The sequence below is a fragment of the Podarcis gaigeae genome (assembly GCF_964106915.1).
Source record: "Podarcis gaigeae genome assembly, chromosome: 8".
NCBI lineage: Eukaryota > Metazoa > Chordata > Lepidosauria > Squamata > Lacertidae > Podarcis > Podarcis gaigeae.
The window spans coordinates 70,579,032-70,602,111 of NC_139684.1; the positions used below are offsets into that span (position 1 = coordinate 70,579,032).

Here is a 23,080-nt window from a genome sequence, read left to right on the forward strand (position 1 = left end):
ACATCACTACCATAAATGGTTTATTTACACATCCTGTATATTCAACTTGAGCCTATGATGGGTTCACAACATTAACGCTCCAAAAGGACCTTGCCTCTCTTATTCTCTGTCTTCTCAGCTTGCCACTTTGCCTCCAGCTTCTGGCTCAACTCTCAACTCAACTCTCAACTTTATCTTTCTAACTACCAGCCAGAGCTATCCCTTTGTTTCCTTCATGGCCCATTAGCTCACCAGTAAACTAGCCTGGCTATTCCAGGAATTAGAAAGGGGGCCCAGGGATACATCCTAATCGCCCCCAACTCATAAAAATATATTTATGTCACCAAGCCGGAATAGCCTGATGGATCAGGCCAATAACCCATCTAGCCTAGCATCCTGTTCTCGCAGTGGCCAACCAGATGCCAGTGGGAAACAAGGGAACAGAACATGAGCACAAGAGCTCTCTCCCCTCCTGCGCTACTGGCATTTAGAAGCACTGCTGCCTCCAAAGCATTACAGGCACACCAGGCACACTAAGTGGCATGAGCATTCCAGGGTGTCTCACAGACAGAGGTCTTTCCTCATACCAAGGATTAGAACCTGGAACCTTTTACAAACAAACCAGGTGTTGTGCTCCTGAGCCATGGTCTTTCCCCTATGACCCACAGCTGCTGTATGTTGTACAGGTGTGTAGAAGGTGGAATCTTGACAGGTGCAGCTTGCTGTGTCGGGGCCACAAAAGCCATCCTTTCCCCTTATCATAATATATGTCTCCCCCCCCCAAAAAAATATTGTTGATTTAATTTTGTGAACAAACAACACTAGTCACAATGCTGTTTGCATACATATGGCGGACAGAAGATAAGGTCAGGTGCCCTATTGCATGCAAAGTAGTATGCTACTGTTATCAACGCCTCCAAATCAGATCATATTCAAATAGCCCCTCCAGAAGGTTACCTGGGTGGTGGACGTGCCTCTCTGTTTTCATTCATAAAGCAGAGAAATGAATGCCATGCTCTTATCAGATTGGTCGCCTTTTATCACCCTCTCTGGTGAGGGGTGAGGTGTTCAGATAGCGCAGGGGTACGCAACGTAAGGCCCATGGGCCAAAAGCGGCCCACGGGGGTCATTTAACTGGCCCACAAGATGCCCCCAAATCAAGCCACCCACTCGGCAAGTCCCAGTGCGCAGCATGGTGCGGGGACTTGCTTCCATGGCAACGGAAATCGCATCTGCACATGCACAGATGTCAAAAGTGCGTCTGCGCAGACGCCAGAAATCGCGGGCGCACGCAGACACACATGCACAGTCCGGCCCACAGAGGGATCTCCGCTGGAGTGAACCAACCCAGGCGAGGTAAACCTTGCTGACCCGTGATAGGGCTATAGCCCAAACACTGTTTAGCCACCGCTCCCCGGAGGGCTTTTTACCGACTGCCAGCATCCACCAACTTTTATTCTTGCAGCAGCCAGGAATAGTGAAAGCAGCTCTTTACTCACATGAGATTATTAGAATCAGTACCCGGTGACAGCAGTTTGAGCCCTGGAGTTGATGGCTGGCAAGTAATATTGGCAATTTCCCCAATTCCCAAAATGTTGCTACTTTGGGGCGCATGTTAAAAATGTCCTTGTAGCATTGCAGCCTCGTCAGCAAAGGGGAAAGATGGGCATATTGATCTGAGATAGACTCCAGGGAGCCCAATGCCATTGAAGAAGTGTCTTTAGAGATGCTTCCTGGACCCTGGCAGATGTGGTTTCCAGCAGAGGTTTAGACAATACTGTATTCAACACAGTGTCATCCGTTTGTACTCCCAAATTCCCATACCTCTTAGAAACCTTTAGAATCTCCCATGGCCTTCCTGGTAAGCAGTTAATTTATTTCTGAGGCAACCACTTCCACCTGACTATGAGATCTAGTTCATAAACTTTCAAATAGTACTCTGTGTCTGAAGTTTGGTTTCATTTCTGTATTTCTTGTGTAGCATAATAAAATGGCTTAAGAGAGTCATACCTAATAAAATTTATTCTTCCAACTATTCATCAATAGGGATGAGGGAGAAATTCTGTTCAGTTTGCATTCAGAGCTGGATTTACCTAATGCAAACTTTCAGAAACCATGTCCAAAAAGAAACACAGCCACCCTTTGAAATCCACACTTTTCCAAATCTTGCAATGCAGTTCTTCAGCCAACTAATGTGCACAAAAATGCACAATAGTGCATGTAAAATGCATATATAATTGGGGGAAAACACAAAAATGGATTATATTACGGAAAAATGCTTTGCATAATCGTGTATATCAGGATAAATTTATGCTAAAGTGTGAATTAATTTTCATGAGGCCTTTTTTAAAATCAGACATAGAAATGCAGAGAACTGAAGGCTGGACAAAGGCGAAACCAAGAGAAATGCATTGTATTAGGGGATAATTGCTTTGCAAAATTGTGCGTTTTAGACAAAAATGGATGCGCGCACACACATATATATGCATGAGGAAATCTGCAGTAAAATGCTGACAATTTTTCATGAGGACTTTAAGCAAATAGATTTCCAAACTGATGTGTAAATATGGAAAACTGAACCTAAGATTGTAAAGTTAGAAACTGAGAAACCAGACCTGATAGGTTCAACCATCCCTCTTAGCCAGGGGTCAGCAAACTTTTTCAGCAGGGTGCTAGTCCACTGTCCCTCAGACCTTGTGGGGGGCCAGACTATATTTTTTGGTGAGGAAATGAACGAATTCCTATGCCCCACAAATAACCCAGAGATGCATTTTAAATAAAAGGACACATTCAGCTCATGTAAAAACACACTGATTCCTGGACCATCCGCGGGCCAGATTTAGAAGGCGATTGAGCTGGATCCGGCCCCCTGGCCTTAGGTTGCCTACCTATGCTCTTAAACATACATGAGCCCTGTATTTGTATGCCTTTGATCCCATGTGAAATATGCTGATAAGACCATAGTTGCAGGTTTGATTTCAGTATGGGACAGCTGCATATTCCTGCATTGAGAGAGTTGGACTAGGTGATCCTTGGACTAGGTGATTCCATGATTCTCTGAGTCTGTGAAACAGAAAACAAAATACAGTGGTACCTCGGGTTACATATGCTTCAGGTTAGGTTAAGAACCTTGCTTCAGGATAAGAAATCGTGCTCCAGCCGCACGGTGGCAGTGGGAGGCCCCATTAACTAAGGTGGTGCCTCAGGTTAAGAACAGTTTCAGGTTAAGAATGGACCTCCAGAACGAATTAAACACTTAACCCGAGGTACATTGAGAAAAGAAGTTACCGTCAGTTAACGTAATAATAGTCGTGTGTCAGGAGAGGGCGGTATATGCATGCATTTTGAGTACTGGGCTTCCTTTGTTCAACAAGCTGTGGGAGAAGAATGTTACCAAGATTGAAAAGGACAAAAAAGAAAAGAAAAATGAAACCAACCAAGTTGCTCTTCCGCGGCATGAAGCCGGGGTGCCCCACTGAGAAACAGAGATAACAAAATTGAAGGCAGTTAATAGATGCTTTTTCTGCCATTTATCTTCCAAAGATACAGCGAGGCATGTCTGCCTTACAAAGCAAATCCAAGGTCAAACGGGGTATCACGCTTAACGCAAGCTGTGTGCACGCTAATACGTCCGTAGCACAAAAATGCAGTTTTTCCTCCATCTGGAATTGTTCGAGCTCGTCCTCAACGTGCTGCTCTTAATCTAGATTGATTCTAGATACCGCTGTCCAAAGAAGGGTGGGTGTGGTTTGTTTGGTACGTGTTTGAAAGCCCGCACCTTGATTCGATTATGCATGCCTTTTCTTCCCCGCACGTGCCCCAGGTGAGAGAAGGAGGAAGTGGCGGTTGCAATAATCGTGGTTCGCGTCCACCCACAACCTCATTGGGCAGGCGTGGAAACACCTCTCATTATTGGGACCGCCTTTGTGTGTGTTTATCTTTTCACTTCTTCAAATGGACACACTGTGAGGAAATGCAGACTCAATCTGCAATGAGCTTTTATTTTTTTGAATGAAACCAGTTTTTCAAGAAGTGCTTTTCAGGAGCAACAGATATATGCAATGGATCTAGATTGTGTGTGGATTATGTAGAAAACAGAAGTCTCTTTTCCAGTGATTTTCCAGCTTCCATTGATTCTGAAATAAAATGTTGTGTGTACACAGCCACATATATGAATATAGATTTCTCACTAAAAAGTGGACATGTGGCAAAAGGGGGGTGGCTGCACAACTTACTTTCTAGTGAGGTTCCTTCTTTTAAATAATATTTTAAAAATTTATATCCCGCTTATCATGGTGGGTTTCCCCCAGCCACTCTGGGCGGCTTACAACGTATATAAAAACACAACAAAGCATCAAACGTTTTAAAAAACCAAAATATCCTATACAAGCAACAAACAAACCAATAAATCAATAGATAACAATAACAAGAAGAATAACAAGAATAAACAGTTTACAGTTGAACACAAAATAATCGCCTACCCCAACAAAACATTTAACCAACATCAACCCAACAAAATCAAAATAGAGGAACCAAAATTAGAACCATTTAAAACATTTTTTGTGTGTTGCCCCAATCCAAGAGTTGTTCCAGCAATGTCCCTCTGGCCTCCCAGGAGTCTATTTTAGGTAGAACCAGTGGCACCAGGTGATCTTACCCTGATGGAGGATGAAAGTGACCGTGCTATGAGCAGTTTTAAGATGCTGGGTCTAGCTACCATTTATATTTCCCATAATATCCTGGAGCGATGCTGTATTGGGGCATTGTGGGAAATTAAAATCTCAGGCTCTTGGCACTGCTTGGAATGCCAGGCTGGGGTTAAACATGAAAGGGTAGAGGCAGGGCAGGCTACATCCGTGGGTGATGTCAGGGTGCAGGGGCCCAGCAATTGCCCAAGGATGTCAGGTCCTGGCTCTGAAGCCACAGAACCCCTGTCTTTGATCAGTATGCAATCTGCCACCTGAGGCAACTGGTTCAGGATGGATAATAGGAGGGCTGGCCCTGCTTTGCTACAGGGGGAACAATAGTTCAGTGGAGGTACAGCATGTGCTTTGCATGCAGATGGACCCTAGTTCAACTCCAGGTATCGCCAGTTTAAAAGGACGGCCATCAGGCAAAGAGCTAGCGATCTGAGAGCCTGGAGAGTCACTGCTAGGCAGATGATATGGGGCTCGGTGGACAGTCTTGATTTGGCATAAAGCACTTTCCAGTCTGCCATTGCATACATCTTAAATATGCGCACACCTGTGTTTTAAAATTATAAAAAGGTAAAGGGGACCCCTGACCATTAGGTCCAGTCGTGACTGACTCTGGGGTCACAGCGCTCATCTTGCTTTATTGGCCGAGGGAGCCGATTTACAGCTTCCGGGTCATGTGGCCAGCATGACTAAGCCGCTTCTGGCGAACCAGAGCAGCACACAGAAACACCATTTACCTTCCCGCCAGAGCGGTACCTATTTATCCACTTGCACTTTGATGTGCCTTCGAACTGCTAGGTTGGCAGGAGCAGGGACCGAGCAACGGGAGCTCACTCCGTTGTTGGGATTCGAACCACCGATATTCTGATTGGCAAATCCTAGGCTCTGTGGTTTAACCCACAGTGCCATCCATGTCCCTTTTTTTTATTATGTAATTATAGAGAGATAACAACAACAACAACAACAATAATAATAATATCTTTATACCCTGCCCATCTGGCTCGGTTTCCCGAGCCACTCTGGGCGGCTTCCAGCAAAATATTAAAATACAATAATTCATCAAATATTAAAAGCTTACCTAAACAGGGCTGCCTTCAGATGTCTTCTAAAAGTCAGATAATTGTTTATTTCTTTGACATCTGGTAGGAGGGCGTTCCACAGGGTGGGCACCGCTGCCGAGAAGGCCCTCTGCCTGGTTCCCTGTAACTTCGCTTCTCACAGTGAGGGAACCGCCAGAAGGCTGAATAAATATGAGTGAGGAGATTCCTTTATTGAGCAGCTTGTACTGGTGAAAGAATTACGGTAGCTTCACAGCATACCTATACTATTAATCTTGGCTTGGGAATTAGAGGTGGGACTGGGAGAGGTTGTCCCAAGTTTCAGGGTTCGGTGTCACCGAGGACAATTCAAAGTGTTGATGCTGACCTTTAAAGCCCTAAACGGCCTCGGTCCAATATATCTGAAGGAGTGTCTCCTCCCCCATCGTTCTGCCTGGACACTGAGGTCCAGCTCCGAGGGCCTTCTGGCGGCTCCCTCACTGCGAGAGGCCAAGTTACAGGGAACCAGGCAGAGGGCCTTCTCGGTAGTGGCGCCCGCCCTGTGGAACGCTCTCCCATCAGATGTCAAAGTGAGAAACAACTACCTGACATTCAGAAGACATCTGAAGGCAGCCCTGTTCAGGGAAGTTTTTAATATGTGACATTTTAGTGTATTTTTCATCTTTGTTGGAAGCCGCCCAGAGTGGCTGGGGAAACCCAGCCAGATGGGCGGGGTACAAATAGTAAATTATTATTATTATTATTAAAAACATATCTTAGTGGTGAACAAAAAACTGAAGCAACAACCTGGATGGCCAGGTTTCTGCAGTGCCCAGGAGTGCATTTGCACACTTACGTCTAGTGTGCCAACTGCGCCTGATCCTTGAGATGTCTGATTTGGCCACAGTGACACACGCCTTAGTTACATCCTGTTTGGATTACTGTAACATGCTCTATGTGGGTTTGCCTTTGAAAAGTGCTCAGAAACTTCAGCTGGCTCAAAGAGCTACAGACAGATTGCTGACCAGGGCTGGTTCTAGGGAGCAGGTGACCCCCTTGTCAGAAGAGCTCCATCAGTCTGTTTCTGGGCTGGTTATGACCTATAAAGCCCTACATGGTCCAAGCTATCTGAAATATCATATTCCCTCATATGAACCCCCTGGGGTTTTGAGATCTTCAGAGGAGACACTTCTCTAAGTGCTGTCACCCACACAGGCCCACTTGGTGGGAAGGGGCCTTCTCAGTGGCTGCTCCCAGTCTCTGGAACTCCCTACCTGGAGAAGCTCGACTGTCTCCCGCCTTGTCCTTCCACCGGCAGGTGAGGACCTTCTTCTCCAACGGGCTTTGAAAACTGACCGCTTTCAATGAAAGGGCTGGTGCCATGCAGTTTTTATTGTAATTATCTGTACATTTCAAACAGATACTATATATATAAATAGTTTTCATTCTATTAATGTTTGTTTGTTTTTAATGGTGGTTTTTTCCCTATGTTTTTAGTGGTTTTTGTTTTTATCTGTAAGCTGCCTTGAGTCCTGTCAAGGAAAAAGGCAGGACAAACAACAACAACAACAACAACCAAGTAAGGAGAATGTAGAACTGCTGAAGGCCCGCAACTTTGCAAAACATCAGCAATCCAACATGAGTCATTTTCTGAGAGCTTTGCTAGATGTGAACATCATTCGGCTATTTACATACTTTCACATCTCTGTACTTTTCTGTCTGCTTACCTTACCTGGTCCATGTCAACCATCATAAATGCCGCACAACCATTTTATCTAAGCAAAAATAAAATGCAAACTGATTTGTACCATCCAGCCCAATCCTATTACTCTTAAGGTGGGATTTACTAATAGAGGTAGAATAGCAACTTCCATAGGTTTGGGTATATCTTTCCCAACTGCAATTGCTCACATGGTATCTTTTGCAGGTTGAGAACAATTTCCGCCAGTAGTTCTCTGTTAACATCCTGGGCTCTGCTATCCTGAGAAGGGGAAGTTATGGGTAGTCTGATGAAGCTGGGAAGGACTTCGATAAACAGTAAACATGCTGGGTTCCCCTATTTTCAAACCTCATTGCTTAAATTCACACACCAGCATACATGTCTCCATGTGCCATCATGCATAGATGGCAAGCTGCCCCAAACATGGATGAAGGTGCTTTATACTGGCATGTTATCTGTCCCAGAGATCATGTGACAATAGGTTTTCCTTAAACTGAGCCAGAAACAGGCATAGAATCCATAGGGCAGCGGGGACAGATACGGCTCTCTACACTTCTCTATCATGTCATTGGAACGCTCTTCAGGCCACACCCCTCTCCCCAGGCCACACCCCTCTGCTTTGCACTCCCAAGTGTTTTTCCTGGCTGGAATGTGTCCTTAAATCAGGATAATACCTCCTGCTTGATGGGAGATAGAGCTTGGTGTGTGTGTGTGAATGTCGGCAGAAACCAGCCTACTGTACAAAGGTTGCATTTGCATTCATTGTTCTGCTCATTTTCGCCTCTGGCTCAGCCTGCCAATAGCATGTGGCCCTTGGAATGCTGCCCAGAATTGTATACGGCCCTCATGCTGATCACACTTCCTCATAATTGCCATGGGATCATGGTTATTTTTCAAAACCAGGAATCCTCTAAAAAGCAGAGGTGCCAAAAGGAAGCCAAATTGCAACATCGCCACCATATATGTCATCAAGAAATGCTCCTTGCTTTTTCAAGTATTGGGAGTGTGTGATGATGCATTGCTTTTCAAATGGTGGAGAGCATCCTGTTTGCCAGAGCTAGCACATTTCCTCATTCCGGATGAAGCATGAATGCTTTGGGAAGAGTTCAGGGCAAGAAGAGCTGTCCTATCCCAGCTTTGTGAGTGCATTCCTAACCTGCCCATTCTGAAGATTATCCGGATTCCAAAAGCTGGCAAAGCAGTCAGAAGGGACTGTCTTTCCCTTCCTCAGAAATTATGCTGAGCCTTTGGAATCAGCAAGCAGAGCAGAGATTTAACCAAGTAATTGCTGGCAGGATTTTGCACTGCAGCAGCGCACCCGTGCCTCCATACTGGGATCCGTTGTGCAATGCCGCATTTAATAAAAGCAGCAGCAGCAGCAGCCTGCCCCAGCATGACTAGAAGCAAGACTTCTTCACACTACTTCCAGGTATTATTGAGGCTTTTTTCCCCACCCCGCCCCCATTTATTTCCTATTGCCAAGTTGAAAACAGGCTTTTGTAAAATCCGGTAGTTTCTCTCTGTTGTGCTTTCTTGTACTGCATTATGCTATGAATATACGACAGTAGCGACTGTGTGTGTGTGTGTGTGTGTGTGCGCGCGCGCGCGCGCGCAATCTGAGCAGGATATTATACTGTATGAGCCATTTAGAAGCCTGTGATTCAGCACACTTAGAGCTATATGTGACTGACACGCCAATGAGAATTGCTTCCAAGCGAATGGGTTTTAGAAGTCTAGGGCTGCAATCGAACTCAGTAGCAAGCCTCCCAAGGATTATGTGTTGCACCATAATATCCTGATTTACATGGGAGTAAATCCCACAGATTTCAATGGGATTTACTTTCAGGTAGGTTTGCACTCTTAGGAACAATTCTCCCTAGTGAAAAAGGCTGCAGTCCTCAGTTCGTATATATCAAAGTAAGTTTCAGTGGGACTACTCTAAAGTCATTTGGATTTGATGGCTTAAGTTATCTGCACAGGTTTGCCAATGAGATTTTCAGAACTCAGAGGTTTCATAAAATAATACACTCCACCCACCCTGCAAGCATGGTTTAGTAGAAAACTACCTTGCATTGCTTATCCACCCAGTGTAATATGGATGTAACTGAAATTATTGAAGCTTATGGAGTATATGCTGTATTTCCCCCCCAATTAATACTTAGGTTCGTTTCAAGCATCTTTTCCTCTATCAGACTGACAATGCAGTCTAAAACACCTAATGGGTTGCATGGCTTATACAAGAATGAGAAGTAGAGAAATAAATAATAATAATGCTGAATTAGCAAAGGATGGAACAATGCACCTCAACATAGCAAATCAAGACAGTTCATACAAAAAGATCTGGATTTGCTAATATTTAAATGCATTTTTCTGTCCCACGTGTATTTCTGGATAAAATAATAAAATAAATAATATAAAATAATATAAAATAATAAAATAAAAAATGGGACATTTTATGGGACAATTGCATATGAGAGGACGTTGCTTTTATTGAATGCCTCCCATTCTCTGGAAACATTATAGCTGCCTCTTTGACATGCTTTTTTAGTTCATGCAGTCAGTACTATGGGGGATACCGGGCTGGGGGGGGGGCAAGTGTCAAATTAAGTCTCTATGTCATAATTTTAGTCCTCCGTTTTTGCTGTTAACTGTTATTAACCTTCTATTAACATGTAACTAAAGCTACTACAAAGCATCAAGACAAGTGCAACGTTCTTCTGTCAATGCTGAATAAAGCCATTGTTCTAATACTCTGCAAACCTAACGTATTATCTTCTGCATCCCACCCCTCCACCTGTCATGTCTGCTATTAGAGTACATGAGTGGAAGGGTGTGAGCTTTTATAATGAGATAAGGAAGGTAAATGAAAGGAATATATATATATATATATATGAGATAGGGAAAGGGAACAGGGGAAAGTTTTGGTAAGAAGTCTCCTTGGTGCTGTATCTCTCAATTTGGGAAATGATGGCATCGTGGTGTGCATAACAAATTCTGTACCAATTTAAGAAGGATCTATTGTCGAACTGCATGCATCCAAGACTAAAATATAACTTGTATTTTGATAAAAGTTTCTAAACATTTTCAGTAGGGTTCAGTCCTACAAGGCTTTTTTTGGGAGGTGGGGGAAGACAGACACTTTTTTTTATGTTGTGATGTTGATATTAGGTCCCATCTTAGCTTGGGCCTTACTTGTATCTATATAGTCACCTGGGCTGCTTTAGGTGTTGTCTCAGGTACTCACCTGAGTTTCCAATATATTGATGCGTGTCACTGATTTTTTAAAAATAAAGTATCAACAAATAAAGAAATACAAGCTAAGATACACTTTACATATTTAGAATTTTGTTACTGATTTTTTCCCTATGATTCTTGTATGTCAGGAGTTGACCCGCAAGTACTTAACTTATTTAACTAAATCAGGGAAGGGGAAACATGCAGGTGCTGAAGGACTGCTCCTCAAATCACCCACAGGGCACCTAGCTTTCCCACCCCAGAACTAAATGATTAGAAGATATTTGGCCAGCCAACTTAGGATCTGACCCTAGACGCAGTGGAGAGACCTCAGGGCTGGATCCCTTGTCTAGGGAACTGCATGATGACAGCAGCAATTATTGCCACCCTAAGAAAAATCAACTTGCAACAGGACAGGAAGGATCCTGAGAACTGATTCTTACACCATTTGTGGTATAGCACGATAGCTGCTTGCGTGTGATTGAGATATGCAATAAACAGGTCATGCTTGAACGTGGGAGATCACATGGGATAGATGAAGTTGTAACTTTCTACTCCAGTGCCTCAACTCCCAGGCGACAGACAGCACTGGCATGGAAATAACCATAACATCTTTTCCTGTCCCGCACAGTCTCACCCTTCCAAACGTTACTAGTGCAACATGGTGTGTAACATCTGTGTAAAAGTGGCAATCATTATGTCACACAGGTTGATATAAGCATCTCCTTGAAATGTATTAAGAACCAATGTATACCTCTTGCCTTGTGTAATGTATTAATACATTCTCGAGATCCAGGGTTTACCTGCTTACCTGGGTGTAAGTCCCACTGGACTCAAAACTGACATACAGATGCTACTTTACAAATTACAAGAGGGACAAGACCCTGTCTCAAGGAGCATACAATCTAAAAATCAGGATGTTGAGGGAAGAGTAGAAATATGCAAACTCACTTCTTGCACTGACTATCAATTTGCTGCTCCCTTCTGCAAATAATTACTCATTTGAGCAGCTGTACTCTCATGGGCAGTGTATATTGTCAGAGCAACAATCTTATGCAAGATTCCCACCCCTTTCCTTCTATGAACAGGAAAAGGAATAATAATCACAAGGTTGCAGGGTTTTTGTTTTTTTAAAGTGTCCCTTAAGAGCTGAATTTCAAAAACAATAGATGGAAGATGCTAACAATTGCTAATGTTGTTTTCAATTGCCAACATGCTGCTGAATTTCTTATGTGTACTAAATTTTAGTCCCAAGGATTGAATAATCAAGTGATAGAAAATGTACACATTGCTCCTATTTGATGGGGGCAACATCTGCTTTCTGTTATCTGCCACTTGCAAAACAGTGTTTTGTCTTTGGGGAAGTTTTTTTCCCCATCAGCCCCTTTTCTTGGGTCTTTAAGCAGTTAAATCTCCAAATAAATCTCAAACATGAATTAACTGATGAGACTGTTTGTCCCATCTATCTCAATGCTATGTACTATGACTTCTAATTGGAAATGCCAGGGATAGACCCTCAAACTTCCTGCACATAAACCATGTGATCTGATACTGAGCTATGGTACCTTCCCAAATACCCCTGCTCTATCTTGCCTCCCTTCCACCTCCCCATAATCACCTATCCAAACAGTGAATATTGTTGAGTATATTTTGACCTGCAGCCATCCTATAAAGGTTTTGCCCTAATATGGATTTCCTTTCCTTTCTGTGACTAAATGTTCTATCATTTTATTAAAGTTATTAAAAGAAAAGAAGTTATGGCCAGTTTCAGAAGCCAGTGCCAGGCAGGGTAGCACAAACCACAGCAGGATGGAGAAAAAGGGTTGGTGGTCTCAGGTATCAATCTTGATGTGAGGATAGGTGTGGCAAATGAATGATTTCCATATACTGTATAAAATGTTGGGAAGATGTAGGAGAATTTGACTCTGGGGTAAGAGTGGCAACATTAGAAATAGGTTATAAGGTAGGCTCTTGTAGGCTCTGTTCCAAATTAAGTTGGGTGTGTCCCCCCCCCCCCACAGTAAACAAATACAACAAAGGTCACTGTGCTTAGCTGGTATGTACTGAAGCTTTGCATAGAACTGTCTGCCTCTGCCTCTTGTATCTCACAATTGCACCTTTTCTTATTTATTTATTTATTAAATCAAATACAGTCTCCACACAAAAATAAACATAGCATTAAGATTATACTGTCATTTTACATAATCCTGGAGCATTCATGGGTCGATATAGGCACTCCAGAGACAGGTTTCCAAAAAACGGTGGGAGAAATTTGCTATCTGCTTTCCTGATGTATGAAAAGAAGGGGGGGGAGGTTTAATCAAAGGTGTCTCTCTCTATAAAAAATACCTTTTGCTACTATTCTAAACTCAGTGGGTTGATCTGAAATAGCCACAGTCCCAGATATTGCAGCTGTGAGAGTAGCCAGTGCGGTGCCACCCACCTGCCACAGTGGTGATAGCTAACACCGTACCAATTTATTTTAGTGCCCACACTGCTGGTTGAATAGCAGGGTGCAGATAAGGAACCAGGTGTCCTTTGGACTCCAATTCTCATCAGCACCGGCCAATCCATGGTCAGGGATGATGGGGAAATCACCCACACCTGGAGATCCAGACGACCCGCGTCCCCGAGTAAGGAGCCCTGAGCTGAACCTCCCCCCGCCCCCCGCTCGACTTTGCGGCTAAGTCTCGCTCACCCTAACCTACCTCACAGGGTTGCTCTGAGGACAAACGCGCGAGGAAGGGAAAGGAGCAAGAAAGAAGCAACGCCGAGGGAGCGGGGGAAAGGCGGGCTTAGGAAAGGAAAGGCAGCAAATGGAACGCGCGAAACCTTCCTCAGAGGAGGAGAAGCGTTGCCTTTTAAGGAGCCGCGATCCGCGCGTGGCGCTGACACGGGGAGGAGGGCAACCCTCCTCACGACCACGCTTCTGCGCGGGACCTTGCGAGTCCTGGCTCGAATACGACGCGCGAGGCGGCCCTTCGCCAGGCCCTACTTTGGCGGGCGAGGGAAGCAAGAGAAGGCGGCTGGGGGAAAGTCTGCGGAGGCGAGGCGAGCGGCCAGGCCCTCCTTTTCTCCTCCTCCTCCTCCTCCTCCTCCTCCTCCTTCGCCACCCTTCTCCTTCCTCCTGACGTCAGGGCCGCCCGCCCGCCCGCCAGCAGGGGCTGCTGCTGCTCTCCCCGCCTCTCATTGTCAGGAGGAGCCCCAGCACTGCAGCCCTGCGAGCGGGCCGGATCCAAGCGGGCCGCCGCCGCCGCCGCGCATCGCGGAGTGGGGGGCCCCGGGGGTCTCCCCTGCCGCAGCCTGAGGCGACGAAACCCCGGGCTGCCGCTGCTGCAACTGCAATTGCTGCTGGTTGGTGGCGCGGTTGCTACCGCCGCCTTCGCCGCTCCTCCAGAAAGTCCTTGGCGGACTTGGATCCTTCGATTCCCGGCTAAGTTCCTTAGGGGAAGGAAAAAGGTGGCGGATTCGGCGGGGAGAAGAAGGAGGTAGGCGAGGGGATTTTGATTTGGGGGGGGGTTGCTATGTGTGAGTTGGGTCAGGGTGGGATCGGGGTGCGCTTTGGGGGTCAGGGCAGGAGGGGAAGTTGCGGGGGGCTCTTCCTCCCTGCCTCCAGATCGCCCTTTTCCGCCTCCTCCTCCTCCTCCTGGGCTGATTTCTGGGCTCCAAGAGCGCTGCCAAAACCAAGCTGGGGCTGGGAAGGAATTCAAGGCATCCGCTTTGTTCAAGTTGCCAGTGTGTATAGACAGACCCTTAAAAAAACTAATTAGCGACTGGAAACTGGGAGGGTTTCCTGTGGCTGGGTTCTTTTTCATCTTTCTTTTTTTAAAAAAGGATGACTACTTCTTTTCTTCTTTTTTTGTTATGTTTCGAGTTTTTGCCCCTGAAATCTTAGCTTGGGAGAGAGGAGAGAGAGAGAAAGCTGAGGATCTCTCTCTCTCGCTCGCTCTGGGAACTTCCCAAGCATCCAAGTTTCTCCCCGGGTGTCTCTAGGAGAGGCCGGGCCCTTTCCTGCAGAGGAAATGCTTCGTAGGAAAAACGGCTTGGCGGTAAGAGTCGGGGATGGTGCACCGTTCCCAAGGATGCAGGCGCAGGCGAAAGGGATCGGCTTCCGGCCCGATCCTAGCCATGCTTTACTCAGAAGTAAATGTCACGCAGTGGGAGTTGCGAGCAAGGAGGTGCGCATCGGATTTTTCATTTTGGCAGTATAACCGTAAGCGGGTTTACTCGGAAGTAAGCCCCACTGATTTCAGCGAAGCTTAACTCTAGAAGGATATTTAGGGTTACGCAGGGATTGGCTTCAGTTGCATCTTCTTAAGACTTCTTGTTGGATTAGATTTGTATCATTATTATTCCCATTCTCTAAAGAAAAACGTATGTAATTGTTGAGTTGGAATGGACATAGCTCCTTCACTTTTTTATCTACACAACAACCCTGTGAGGTAGGTTGGACTGAGACTGTGTGTGTGTGTGTGCATGCGTGTGTGCATGTGATCACCCAGTAAACTGCGAGGCAGAGCAGGATATAAACCTGGATCTCCCTACCATCACAGCACACCATGATGTAGAAGTGAACCCCATTGAATTCAATAAACATGCATAGGATTGGGCCGCAAGGCTGCAATCGTGAATGTACTAAACTTAGAGCAGGTCCTCATTGCAATCTGGTGAATATGGTTCAGAGGAAGTACCCTTTTGGGGTGTTGCTTCTCATTTGAACAAAGCTGCTGAAAAGAACTTCTGCCTCATATTGTGATTCTGCTATCGACTTCCTGAGTACCCTTGGAAAAGTCCCTTTGTCTTGGACGAACTTTCCCAGGCCTGAAAAGGAGAGTAATTGTGTTTCATACCTCACAGGTTTGTTGAACATTAGCACGGGTGGAATAACATTATGGGTGCCACCACCTTTTCTATTTTCTGTTGGTGCCTTTCACGGGGTTGCGATAGACATTCAGCAGATATGGCTTCCCTCATTGAATGCAGATCTGTGACAGCAAAAGCTGCATCTGTAGAATTTCTGCCTGTTATGCAGTTGTTAAAAGTACAGGGAAGCTGAGCTAGAAAAAAAGGTTGCAGTGTAGGATGGGTGCACGGCTACGAGGAGGATGCTAAATCTTACTGTCTGAATTGTGTTTGGACTCTTGGAATCAGGCCTGTGTGCCTAAGAATTTGGGAGATGGATTTCCCTGTGGTAGGCTTGTCATTGCTAGTGCTAGTGTGGGTTTGAAACCCTTTTTTCATTTGGATTATATTTCTGCAGTGCTGCACTGCTGTCTTTATCATGTTTCTATCACACCTTTCTTCCAAGGACTTTCGGGGCACATGGCTCTTCCCCACTCTTTTATCCTTGTGACAATCCTGTGAAGTTGGTTAGGGTGGAAGAAAGCAAATGTCGCACAGTCATGTCACAAGCTTCATGGTTGAGCAGGGATTCAAACTCAGGATCAGTCTGACACCATTAACAGCTAAAGTCTAACCACTATGCAACACTGCCCATGGTAGAAATGCCACTCAAGGTTCTTAGTCAATGGGTGGGGAGCCTGTCTTCCTCCAGATGTTGTTGTTTTACAGCTCCCATCATCCTCAACCACTGGCCATGTTGCCTGGGGTAGATGGGAGCTGGAGCCTCACGATAACTGAAGGTCCAAGGTTCCCCACTCTTCTTTGGTACATCTTGCCAAACTCTGAGTGGGGGCTGCAAACTTCGTCTTCACCTACTTGAGTTGAACCTTTCCCTTCACCAATTTTGGAAAGGATTTGGGTGAAAATGGTGGAGAGACCTGTTGCTTCTTGCCCCAGCCTTGGTGACTGCAGCTTTTGCTCTAAGGTTTAAGATAAACAATCAAACAAACAAACACAGAATAACATTCCTTCCAGTAGCATCTTAAAGACCAACTAAGTTAGTTCTAGGTATGAGCTTTCGTGTGCATGCACACTTCTTCAGATACACTGAAACAAGTGTATCTGAAGAAGTGTGCATGCACACGAAAGCTCATACGTAGAACTAACTTAGTTGGTCTTTAAGGTGCTACTGGAAGGAATTTTTTTTCTTTTATTTTGTTTTGACTATGGCAGACCAACAAGGCTACCTATCTGTAACTGGAACAGAATAACATGTGAGGACTCCTGGTTTTCTTTGCTCTCAGATACAGTTCCAAACAACCTCCATTTAAACAAGAATAAATCAACATAGAAGCTGGACTACTCCAAAGAAGAGTACTTTGGAGTAAGGAAAAGCACTGGAAAATGTTGGTTAGGCAAGGCACTGTCAATTGTAGGATATGTCTGCGTGTCTTTGCTTTGCTTGGTTGGCAGTGTTGTGTAGTGGTTACAGTGATGGACTAGAATCTAGGAGACAAGGGTTCAAAATTGATACTCGAATATGAAGCTCACGGGGTAACCTTGGGCCAGTTCACTGTCTCTCAGCCTACCTTCCTGTGCAATGTTGTTTTGAGGGGGAAATGGGGAGGGGGGGTATCTGAAGGCAGCCCTGTTTAGGGAAGCTTTTAATGTTTGACAGACTATTGTATTTTAATATTTTGTTGGAAGCCGCCCAGAGTGGCTGGGGAAACCCAGCCAGATGGGTGGGGTATAAATAATAAATTATTATTTTTATATTTTTATTCACCGCTTAGAACCCCTTGGAGGAAAGGTGAAATATAAATGTAAAAAAATAGGTCTGCCATGAAAAAGAGAGCAAATCTTCTTGTGGCCTGGCAGAGCAGGGAATCTCTAAATGTAGTAGAGAGCCGAGAATTGTTCTGCGTCAAAAAGACTTATTTTAATCAGACTTCACCCCCAGGGTAGAGATGCTTTTGCTCAATTTACTCTGAGGAATTTTTCTTCTTCTCCAGCTTCTTCTAAAATGAAACCATCTTTCCCTCGCACACAGGGGCAGATTCTGGGTGTGAAGCTAAGCAATGTTTATTGCCTTGTAAGTCCATTTTTGCTCATTCAGGGCTGACAAGCGAGCGACTGACGACTCATTACTCCGAGAGGAAACATGGCATTTGTTTTCACTAAAGAGCAATGGAATTTAGCACTTTTGGCTGTGGCTGGGCTATTGTCTGCAAGCAAAAGCAGGCCAAGGGTTTCTGCTTTCCTTAATTAATAATTGCATCTGGTTTCTCATTCAGGGCCACAGGAGTAAACTACAGGTACTCAGCAAGCCATAGGCAAGGCTGGGGGGTGGCTGTGGTGGGAAGATGCCTCCCAGACTTGGACCCACTCACTCTCATAGCTAGAACCCTGCACACCTATTTGAAGAACAGGTACTTGTCAGATAAGAGACCTTTTCTTTATTATCGTTGGTTAGTGTTGGAGTCAAAACAAATAAATGGGTGTTGCAAGGTGGGGAGTTTGACCCTAAGGATATCACTTGCAGTGGATGAAAGAGGCAGGCTTGTGGGGATGGGCTGTAGGTCGGTGGTTATGGCATCTGCTGTGAATGCAGAAGGGCCCAGGTTCAACCTAGGTATCTACAGGTAGGATCGGGACAGGATCCTGCCTGAAACCTTGGAGAGCTGCTGCCAGTCAGTGTAGACAGTACTGAGCTAGATGGATCAGAGGTCTGATTCAGGGTTCGAAATTAGCAGGGTGCCAGGTGCATTTTGCACCTAAAGATTCTCTATTTGTGAGCACCTTAACAAATCTGAGTGCCATTTTTTTGCGCCCGGCTGACACTTGAGGATTACTGAAATGTAAGTGCTTTGAAGCCTTGAAGAATATGTTAAAGATAGACACTATGTTAAGGAGTTTAACAAAACTGTAAAGAGTACAGTCGTACCTTTGTTCTCGAACACCATGTGACTCGAATATTTTGGCTCTCGAACTCCTCAAACCTGGAAGTGAGTGTTCCGGTTTGTGAACGTTTTTTGGAAGCTGTCCATCCAACAGGGCTTCCGCAGCTTCCGATTGAGTGCAGGAGGCTCCTGCAGCCAATTGGAAGCTGCGCCTTGGTTTTTGAATGTTTTCGGAAGTCAAACGGACTTCCGGAACAGATTCTGTTCGAGAACCAAGGTACGACTGTAGAGTGTTTTGAAAACCAAAGTATGGTACCAATATCTTTATTGTAAACACCAAATTAAACATGCATTTATGATTTCTGATAAAAATGTGATATTAACAACGTGTCTCTTATGTGAATTGCATATTAGTTCATGCTTATCAAAATAATAAATTAAAAAGTCTTGCCTACCCTGCTCTAAAAAATGGCGACAAGAGATTCTGTTTTGGCGCCCACAACCTAGGTTGCAGGAGCCTTTGGCTCCTAGCTTTTCTATCCCAGTTTCTAACACTGGCTCGGATGTGATATAAGGCAGCTTCCTATGTTCCTATGGAACTGATGGCATAAAGCGGTGGTGGGTCACATCTGGCTCTCCAGTTGTTGTTGGACTGCAACTGCTATCAGCCCAGCCCACTATGGTCAGTGGCCAGGAGTGATGGGAGTTGTAGTTTGGCAACATCTAGGAGGCCACACATTCTTCACCACTGGTCTGAGGCTTTGGAGAGCTGCTGCCAGTTGAGTAGGCAACAGTAGATAAATAATCTGACATTGTATAATGCAGCTTCATATGTTCTGTGTGTTCTCTGTGCCTGTTTTCTGGTAATACAAAATGAGGAATGTGCACATATTAAGCAAGGAATGATCGTGGGTCTTCTCATTTTGAGGACCACATAAACTGGTTGCTTGTTTTATCATTTTCATGCATGCACATTTCAGTTGTGAGACTGAAAGTTCTTAGGTGTTTTCCCCACTCTCGTTCAACACATTCTGCCCTCAGGCTGCAAGGGATGATAGGGAAGGGTTGTAGGTCAGTGGTAGTACATGTAATTTGCATGTGAAAGGTCCCAGGTTCAAACCTCATATTTTCCAGGTAGGGTGGTAACAAATGCCTACCGGAGACCCCAGAGAGCTGCTGCCAGTCCGTGCAGACAGCACTGAAGTAGATGATACCAATAGTTTGATTCGATATAAGGCAGCCTCTTTGAAAGCAGGAACTGGCATATGATAGATGTGGCAAGACTTCTAAAAAAGCAGTGTTAGTCCTAATCATAAGCGTGAGTGTACATGTGTACCGTTTGTGCTCTACTCTAGGCAACTAAATATTGGGGGCTGGTGCTTCCCCTGCAGCTAGTATCTACAGGTATTGTTTGACAATACATATGGGCACATTGGTTAAGGGTGGATTCCCAAAATGTGTGTATTCCTTAACTGGCCCTCAACTGTTATCTTTTTTATTTGCATCAATTGCTGTATGCAAGCGGGTGGCCAATGTGGTGCATTCAAGCTGTTTTGGACTACAATTTCCATCGTTGCATGGTGGCTGGGGCTGATGGGAGGTGTAGTCTAAAACATTGGGGGGAGGGGAGCACCGTGTTGGCTACCCTAGCTCTGTACGCTCAACAGGGAACTGGCAGTTACTTCATTTTGAGTCCACAGCCCCTTTCAGTTGGCTTCACTTGCTGAATAGGGTCCTATACAAGCTGAGACATGGGCAAAGGGCTCTTTTAACCCCTTTGGTCCTGGTGTGGATAGTTTTGGGCAAAGGCCTCCCTTGTACGTTTAGCTGCTGCTTCCTGTGTGTGAGCAGAAGCAAATGAAAGCGAGCATCTCAGACGCATGGAAAATGTAAGGGCTCAGCATCAGATGCTTTGGCTATCAGCAATTGGGAGGAGGGGGTAAAGAATATTGGCCAGCTGAGGTCCATAATGACTTTGTCCCAAAGCTGGTATAGCTATTCATAGTGAGGATGAGGATGGGGTATGTGTTGGGGTCTAGATGAAAAGCTATTCATCTATATTCATTCTATATTGAGCATCTGTGTAGGGATCTTGACATTGGCTGAATCTGCTGAACAGTTCAGCATAAGAGAGGATGATTGAGTAGCAAGATGTTTCCATAGCTATTCCAAATTTTTTCTTCTTTGAAGGCTGTAGGACAGCAACCAGTTATACCTGGGCTTTTCAAACTTTCTTGCAATAAGCCTTTCCTAAGTCAAGAAACAAAAGCTTGATCCCAACCCACCTGTGCTATGAAGATAAAGCCAACTGTTTTGCAAGGTGTGGAGGCAAGTAGATTGGTGGGAAATAGCGAAAGCAAGGACCAGAAGAGAACAAGGGTATGCTTTAGGATTAGAGAAAGGAATGGAAAAGTAATTCCTCAGTTGATCTCCACCAGACAACAGAAATATGTAGCTGCTGGTGATAGGATGATTGGAACTGGGTGTGTATGTGTGTCCATAAGTTAACAGGCCCATTCAAGAATAATAATAATAAAATCTTAACTGTAGGAATCAAGGAAAACAGAAACTTAAATTTAACAACCGTTTTTGTTGGGATAGCTGTCACGTGTTTGGAAAACCTTTCCAAAGCACTTGAAGTGATCACAGAAGAGACACTTCTTATAGATACTGGACATGATCTTTATTAGGGGTAGGATAAGGGCAAAGCTGCACAATTATGTAGGCAATGAAAATCCACTCATTTTGTTCTGAACTGGTAGTCGTCTTGAAATTATCTGTTCCATTCGTCCTGTTTCCAGTGCCAAGGTGTGAGTGCTGATGCTTATGTAGGGAATCATGTTTATGTAGGGGAAAATGTCACCATCTGGGCACAAGAGGAAGGTATATGGTTGTAGAAGTGTTGTTGTTTTTTTTAGCTCTTGGAGGGACATTGTGAGAAGGGGGGGAAATCACCCCAAAAGCCCAGTGATGACTGAACATGCTCGGTAGCTATGAACCAATATCCTCAGACGGGATTGCTGGTGGGGGAGAAATGGAAATCCAAAGGGTAGGAAGAATATCGTGGAGCATTTCAGGCTGACTAGAAGAGTGAACAGGCCTTCACACTGCAACATTTTATTGCAGCTCCCTCTTTTGTTCGCTAAAGGATCATGCCTTGTCACTATGGAAAATGAAGTCCACATTTTAAAAGCGAATTTGAAGAGAAGAGGAATCTATGCCGTAGTGTGGGCAACAATGACTAAATTAATCCACCCAGCTGTTCTGAAATGGTAGTTATCTTTAAATTATCTAATCATAAAGGCTATATGAGTTATCCCATTATTCATTTTCTCTTCCATCTGCGATTAAATGTCAGTCATTGAATTTTTTGGTTTGCGACATGGACACTTTGAGATGTAGTTCTGAAGAATTACTTAAACTTATTGGGTTTTTGGCAAGAAATCTAAGAAAATACGACTTTTTCAGAAGATCTACTGTAATAATAGTGGGCATACGTTACTTTTCTTTAATTATTTAATTAAGGCTGCCGTTTTATACTCACTTCCCTGGGACTAAGTCTCATTGATCCCAATATTTCTACAGGATTTATACCCTTCTTTGCCTAGAAAAACAATTCAAGGCTGCTAAATTAGTTGAACTTCATTCCTATTGAAATCAAACAAAACTTGAGTGCACTAAGCCCCATCTGCACTGCACATTTAAAGCAGTATCATACCATTTTAAACAGTTATGAATGCTTCAAAATACTTCTGGGATCTGTAGTTTGTTAAGGGTGCTGACAGTTGTTAGTCTCTTCACAGAACTACAATTCTCAGAGTGGTTTAACAGTCAATCCAACGTCACAGGGAACTCTGGGAATTGTCACTCTGAGGTGAATAGGGGGTCTCCCCACAACTCTCTTCACCGTTGGCAACCTATACTTCCCAGGATTCTTTGGGGGCGGGAAGCCTAGTTACAAAGGCTAAGCAACGTGAAACCGTGAGATAAAACACAACTGATAAAAGGATAAGGGCATCAGCAGAAAATAAAATAACTATATTAGCACCTCATCCCAACAACATAAAACCTTATCAGCTGGCTACGAAAACAGATGCCGGAGGCCAAATGCCCTTCTAAAAAGACAGGCCTTTATTGTTCAACTAAATACCCAGAAGGGATGGGGCGGCTTGCTGCAAAAGAGGACAAGGCTCTTGCGCCTTTTAAATAGGAAAGTTCAGCAAATGTAGATGTCAGTGACGGCTGGTCCCCATTGATCCTGGTGGAATGGAAGGTAGGCAAAAAATTGTAGGGGGAACCTGAAACTACAATAGGCAGAGCCAGCAGTTGGTGTGACCATTCCCAACCCCTTGCCATTTTTTCCCTATTGCTCCCATTCCTCTACTTTTAACAGCAGCCTGACATGTGGAAATTAAACAAGCAATGCTATTTGTGGCATGGGAAAAAACCTTAATCTTAGTCCCACTGTGTTCAAGAGGATTCACTCTTTAGACTAGGAGCATGGTTTCAGCAGCTTAGTTTTTGCATATCAGGCTGCTGCTGCTGCTGCTGCTAAACTCATAGGAGCAGAGCTGGTTTTTAAAAAGGTGGCAATCGCTTCTGCTCCCAGGTATTCCAGGAAAAAGCCCCAGGCCATTTGCAGGGGAAAGTAGAGTTACCAGCTTTTTTCCT

The 23,080-nt window shown here is 44.6% G+C and overlaps 1 protein-coding gene across 4 annotated transcripts in view; it reads left to right on the forward strand.

Annotated features, from left to right (window-relative positions):
* Positions 1-8,750: 8,750 nt before the first annotated feature.
* Positions 8,751-23,080, forward strand: part of LUZP1 (leucine zipper protein 1) — a 67,595-nt gene continuing 53,265 nt past the window's right edge. For 2 of the 4 annotated variants that reach the window (XR_014567132.1, XM_083750701.1), the window contains exon 1: positions 13,351-14,155. The gene's annotated coding sequence lies outside the window, so the exon portion shown is untranslated. Of the gene's footprint in view, positions 8,863-13,350; positions 14,156-23,080 lie in introns of those variants that run through there. The other 2 variants (XM_083750703.1, XM_083750702.1) reach the window with 2 other exon arrangements.